This window comes from Vipera ursinii (assembly GCF_947247035.1).
Source record: "Vipera ursinii genome assembly, chromosome: 1".
NCBI lineage: Eukaryota > Metazoa > Chordata > Lepidosauria > Squamata > Viperidae > Vipera > Vipera ursinii.
The window spans coordinates 198,156,830-198,162,912 of record NC_139512.1 but is presented as its reverse complement, the minus strand read 5'-3'; positions in this window follow the sequence as shown (position 1 = coordinate 198,162,912).

Sequence of the window (6,083 nt, the reverse complement as noted above, 5' to 3'; positions counted from 1 at the left end):
CTTGATGAGCAGATGCTATTTTTGTGTGTCATTTGGTCTCCAAAAGGCTGCTTGTGAGAATGCCAAAGTCCACATGACTCCTGGCCAGAGTACAGGGGAAGCATTGCAGGCAAGAAGAACCCAGAATCCTCAGCCTAGAAAAATCTCTCTGACGATGACACATTCCTTTCATCCCTGAGATTTACACATCATTAGAAAACTAAACTATACCTAACTTTTCAGGAGCTTGTTAACTCATACGGCAGGCAACTCCCACCTACCTAAGGGTAGGTCGATGTGCAATCAAAGCAGCTTTTTTTCCCCCAGCGCAAGGAAATGAGGTTGGGAATTTTTTAGGAATGAGGAAAGCGAAGGGGGGAATTACGCTCAGAATGTCTTGTGATTCAAACTTTGATCTCTGAGAAATCCAAGGTCTGAACCCAGTGTGAAGCAAAACAAAGGAAGAAACAACAGGAAATAGTACTGAGTTTAGACTGGATAGTATCTTGGAATTAGTATTTTGACCCACTTGAACTGGTTTAATTGTTGAGCTGTCAGTCCCAGCATGTGGCTGTGGAAATAGTTTCAGTGAAAAAGATAAATTGTCTCTTACACATTGGCTCAATTAAGCTGCCCAATTCATACTTAGGGTAGATAGATCTATATGAGATTCACAGCTGGAAAACTAGCTGGCTGGCCAAACTGTGCTGCTCTTCCAAAAGACTCATTTTTTTTTTAAACTTGAAAAACACAGAAGAAATATATACATTGGGAAAATGAAACACAAATTAGAGATGTCAAAAAAACAACAAACTTTAAAATACCCACGTTTGAGAACAGAAAGATTAATTACATCCAGGTTCCCCCATGTGTACACGGGCTATGAAACTCACATCCATTCATTTACATATCCAACCTTCCCTTTAGGTGTTTGCTGTGGGAAACCCTGGTTCGGTCTTGCTTCTTGAAAAGGCACCCAAATGTCCCTAAAAAGCCAATGAACAAGAGTTAACACTGCCAATTGTTTTTATCACTTTTTTTCAGAACCCTCTTGCTAAAGACACATTAAAAAAAGTCAAAGAACAATACTGTGAGTTTATGCTTAGCTTTTTTTTTGTACAATCCAATACTACTGAATAAAAATTGTCCCTGCCATCTGGTATTGATTCTCACACCATTGTTTTCACAGTTCAGATTGTAGGTATTGTATTCCACTTCCCATTACCTCTGAAAATTGCTAGGTCTAATTGACAATATGGCACGCACATTGAGATGTTTTCTTTTATGAAAATGGGCCACTCCTCAGAGATTATTTTGTGTTCTTAACTTTTTTATATATATCCTAGCCTCTCTGTTTGATCAATCTGATTCCCTTTGTTCTAAAAACCATATGCATATTCAGAACCGATACTTATATACCTTTCAAGGCCCCTGATTGCCTAACAAAAGATGATAAATCTCCAGGGAACTAAACTGTATCCTGTAGCACACAGGCTAATGAGAAAAATAACTTCAAAATGACAAGCTTTGGTGTGTTGATATTCTATCTTCCAGTCTTCAAATTGTAGAGGGAAGGATTAAAAAAAAAGAAAAGAAAAAGAAAACAATGTTCCACTTCAGTAAGACATTAATTACATAAATAATAAGCCTGGCATTTGTATTCCCAGGTGAGCTGGGATTTGGAAGAGCAATACTTTTGCTGCTGTGTAATTATTCACCATTGTGGTTGAACAGGAGAAAGTGTAATGTCCATTCTACAATGATAGGAAGAAAATAAAGAACCTTTGAAGCTGTTTTTTTTTCTTTCTGCATTTTCTGCAAATCTAACTGGCCCAATTGTACTTTATGCTGTTCATAAGTAATAAGTGTTATGATTTCCTGACATACTGATATGTGCACCTGAAGATTCTGTAAAAACCTACATTTTGCAAGTTATCCTTGTGAATTATCTTTATGCAGCCAAAGCTTCACCTGGCTTTGATATTCGTTTTTGGGTAAGGCTGACTCAGAAAATGCAGCGCCTATTCGGAAGGCGACACATTCTTCCTGATGTTTTACCTCTAAATGATGATGCTTCTCAGCTTGCACTGATAATTATCTGTGAGGAAATCAAATATGGCCTGCGTAACAAACTATCAAACTATACCTGACTGTGTAGTTTATGAATGAAGATGGAAACTCGGTTTGCCATTCTTTTAGAACAAGATTTTCATAAGATTGGGGAAAGGATGTTAAATCACAAGGTGAGAGGACAGGGTCAACAGAGGGCGGCTATTTTTTCTGACTTGCAAGCTTTTGTTTTTAGAACTACCCTCCATCTTAATCCTCCACCTGAACCTCCTGAAGGTTGCCTCATTGTAATAAGCTTGTTATTCTATACAATTCTGCTTCTGAGTTCTTATGTAGTCTGTACCACCTCAATATCTGGGGCCTAGTAGGCCTGATCACATTAATCAGGGTTCATCTCTGAAACTCACAGTGTCTATGTGTATTTACTATATATTTAATGTCTATGTATATTTACCATGTAGTATGGCTGTAGTATTTGTTCTGTAGTGAGTACGTTACACAGGAATGAAGACGAGGCGAGTGAGTTCAGCAATGTTCATGTTTATTTGCTTGCAAGATCTGAACTTATTTTTTATTTTATTTTAATTCCATTTATATCCTGCCCTTCTCCGAAGACTCAGGGCGGCTTACAAGCTTAGCAGTAGCCTTCATTCTATGTATATGCCTGCTTATTAGGGCTTTCATACACCCCCCCAAGCGGCATTATTACAAAGTCAGCTTAATTGCCCCCAACAATCTGGGTCCTCATTTTACCTACCTGGGAAGGATGGAAGGCTGAGTCAACCTTGAGCCTGGTGGGACGCGAACCTGCACTAATTGCAGGCAGCTGGTGTTACTTAAGGAGGCATTAGCCCACTGCTCCACCAAGGCTCATACTGAGGAACTGAGCTGCAGCCTGCAGCAATTTATAGCCTGGCCCCTAGGTGGCATCCAATAGGTTTAAAGCAACCCATTGCCGCCTAGGGGCAGCCAATAGCAGCACTGGAGACTGGGTGTCTGAGTTGCTGGAAGCCGTTAGCTAGCTCCAGCTTACCACGTGGTGTTACACTTAAGCCCAATACATAACACCCCTCCCCTCTTAGAACAAACAACATCATAGCAACAATAAGCATAACAATACAACTTACAAGATTTAACACCAGTATGAATGTGCTCCCATTATCAGTACAATAAGACAATTAACAACATTATAGCTCCATCATTGTTTCAGTACAGTATCAAGCCAATAATTTAACACAAGTACATACAACATTATAGTTCTTTCTTTTACTATATAATCTGCTAAATAAGCAGGAGGATTGCGTGCCCTTGTGGAACGCCTCAGGGGTTCAGTCACTTTCTGGTCTACCAGCTTACCCACCGGGCTGGGCAGACCAGTGTCCTTTGATGCACTTGAGCCAGAAGGATTTGGTGCTCTCTGGCTGGCCTCTCCAAGCTGACCCACCCCAGAATCAGACTGTTCAGCAGAGTTGGCACAGCGGCTGTGGAAATCAGGTTGGCTTGCTCCGTCAGGGGATCCATGTTGCACTTCCAGACCCCCCTCCTCTATGGCCAACTCCTCATTGCTTGTGCTGTGATAGTCTTCTGAGTCTATGCAAGGGCTGGCTTGGTTGCCAGTTTGGGGACCTTGGGAGGGACTTATGATGCAGTCCTCACTTAGTGGCCATTCTAGAAATCGCTTTCTAAGTTGATCAAAGTGGCGTCTGACAACTCGCCCTCCCTCCAGCCCCACTTCGTAAGTGGGTCTGAGGGGGCCTCGGGCCCCGGTGCAGCATACACTTCAGTGGCTTGCACAAAACCCCACACTAAATGGCCCCTGGGCCCTGGTACCCCTCCTGGTCGGATCTTCCGACTGGCGCTTCGATGGCCGGTCCCTCTGGCGAGCTCTGCATACTGCTGCGATGTGGCCAGTTTTGCCACAGGCCCGGCACATGGCTGACAAGAATCTGCAGTCTATACATTGGTGGCAGCCGCCACAACCTTTACATCTAGGTAAGAGATCTGCTTTGTAAGGAGTCTCTTGTTGCTTGCTGCTGCGGTACTGTGTGTCGGGCTGTCTGTGCAGCTTATCGACTTTGGCATCTTCATCTTCTGATTCCTCTGTGTGTTCGGTGTCCTCGTGGTGGACGGCTTCTTCGCAATGTGTTGTTTTGGTGGGCCGGATTGTTCGGACAGCACCTCCAGCGGCTTTGACTGCCATGACTTCGTCCTGGGCTTCAGCGAACGACAGGTTTGCTCTAGCAAAAAGTTTTTGCTGCAGTTCTCAATTTCGTAGGCTGCAGACAAGCCGGTCTCGAAGTTGCTCTTCAACATTTGAAAATTTACACAGGTGTGCAGCCTGCCTCAAGGCCACGATGTACTCTGATGCGGTCTCACCGGGCTGCTACATTCGTTGTTTGAAGGCGTAGCGCCAAGCAATCACCCACATCTTCAGTTGGAAGTGTTCTCTGAGCTTCTTCTTTAGATCAGCGTAGGAGACCGATTCCAGTGGCATTGGTATGAACAGGTTTTCAGCCAGATCGAATGTTGCTGGGCTGCACACACAGAGCAGCGTGGCGGCCTTCAGTCCATCCTCTGCAACCTGGTTTGCCCAGAGGTAGTTTTCAACCTGGGACAGGTACACTGGCCATCCTTCTGGTCACTTGATGTTGAACTCTCGCAGCCTTCCGACCTTGGGCATTCTTCTGGTCTTCTCGGCTGGTTCCTGCGTCTTCTGATCCTGCTTCTCTGATGCTCAGGGACTGATCCACTGAGCATGTGGTCACTAGCATGTCTGGCTAGCCGACCATGGGGGGGGGGAATGCCTTTTCCCACCAGGCATGTGCTGCCTCTCCCCTAGTGACTTTTAGCTCCTTTGGAGAAGCAGGATCCCACCTTCGTCACCAGTGTTGTGTAGTGAGTTCAATGTGCAGGAATGAAGATGAGGTGAGTGAGTTCAGCAATGGTCATGTTTAATTGCTTGCAGGATCTGAACTGAGGAACTGAGCTGCAGCCTGCAGCAATTTATAGCCTGGCCCCTAGGCGGCAGCCAATAGGTTTAAAGCAACCCATTGCCGCCTAGGGGCAGCCAATAGCAGCACCGGAGACAGGGTGTCTGAGTTGCTGGGAGCCATTAACTAGCTCCAGCTTACTACGTGGTGTTACACTTAAGCCCAATATATAACAGTATTATTACTATTTATCCTTCTTGTTATCTTTCTTACCTTCCCCTCTTATTGGTATTATTACTATCACGATTATCATTAGATTGCTGCTTTGCACGTACACTGAGAGCTTCTGCACTGGAGACAAATTCCTTGTGTGTATAATCATACTTGGGCAAATAAAGTACTCGATTCAATTTAATTCAAAGCATGACTAATATAAGCATTTGAGTTTTTAGAGTTGAGATTTCCCCCCCCCCCAATCACCAGTAGTAATTTCAGTAACGTATTTTTGAGCTCATGAGAGTGTTGCAGAGGCTAATATATAGAACACACATGAATGTGCATGTATATACATGCAAAATATTTACTAGTTGCCTTTCCTCATAATTACTGTGACTGTTCTTAGGTTGCCCTATGCAAGTACTAAAGAACCCCAGTTGGAATGTATATTATCGATTGCCTTGAATTTTTTTTATTTTTTATTTTAATTCCATTTAAATCCCGCCCTTCTCCGAAGACTCAGGGCGGCTTACAAGCTTAGCAGTAGCAGTAGCCTTCATTCTATGTATATGCCTGCTTATTAGGGCTTTCACACACCCCCGAAGCGGCATTATTACAAAGTCAGCTTAATTGCCCCCAACAATCTGGGTCCTCATTTTACCTACCTCGGAAGGATGGAAGGCTGAGTCAACCTTGAGCCTGGTGGGATGCGAACCTGCACTAATTGCAGGCAGCTGGTGTTACTTAAGGAGGCATTAGCCCACTGCTCCACCAAGGCTGTTAGAATTCTTCTAAGGATGTATGTTATACACGGAATAATGCATCAGGTGATGAAGCTACAGGAAACACCAGTTTATACATTCTTTAAATTGGTCTTCTATTTATATT